A 699-nucleotide genomic window follows, 5' to 3' on the forward strand; every position below is an offset into this window, starting at 1 on the left:
CGAGGAGATACAGGTCGGTAAAGAGGAAGGGAAAAACACTTACATAGGAGCCAACCTAGGGGAAACTCTAAAACAAGGGCTGGCCGAACTCCTAAGAGATAATTCCGACCTCTTCGCCTGGAAGGCCTCTGACATGCCTGGGATTGACCCCGAGCTCATGTCCCACAAACTCTCGGTTTATCCAGGGTCCCGACCAGTACAACAAAGAAGACGCAAGCTCGGCACAGAACGAGCCTTAATAGTAGAAGAGCAAGTACAGGCGCTCCTAGAAGCCGGTTTTATCAGAGAGGTCAAGTACCCAACATGGCTAGCCAATGTAGTGCTAGTCAAAAAACAGAATGGTAAATGGAGAATGTGTGTCGACTATACCGACCTAAACAAGGCATGTCCCAAGGATCCTTATCCCCTACCGAGTATTGATACCCTAGTGGACTCCAGCTTAGGGTACCAATACTTGTCATTCATGGACGCCTACTCGGGATATAATCAAATCCCGATGTATGAGCCCGACCAGGAGAAAACATCATTCATCACACCCAAAGCCAACTATTGCTACGTGGTCATGCCATTTGTAAATCATGTTGCTTGTATGTGAAGTTTGTATTCGTAGGTTTTGATGAATGACAAACCAACAAACGACATGAAAGACAAACCAACAAACAACTTGAATGAACAAGCATGTTGAAAGATCAACCAACA

The sequence above is a fragment of the Arachis duranensis genome, chromosome 9 (assembly GCF_000817695.3).
Source record: "Arachis duranensis cultivar V14167 chromosome 9, aradu.V14167.gnm2.J7QH, whole genome shotgun sequence".
Taxonomy (NCBI): Eukaryota; Viridiplantae; Streptophyta; class Magnoliopsida; order Fabales; family Fabaceae; genus Arachis; species Arachis duranensis.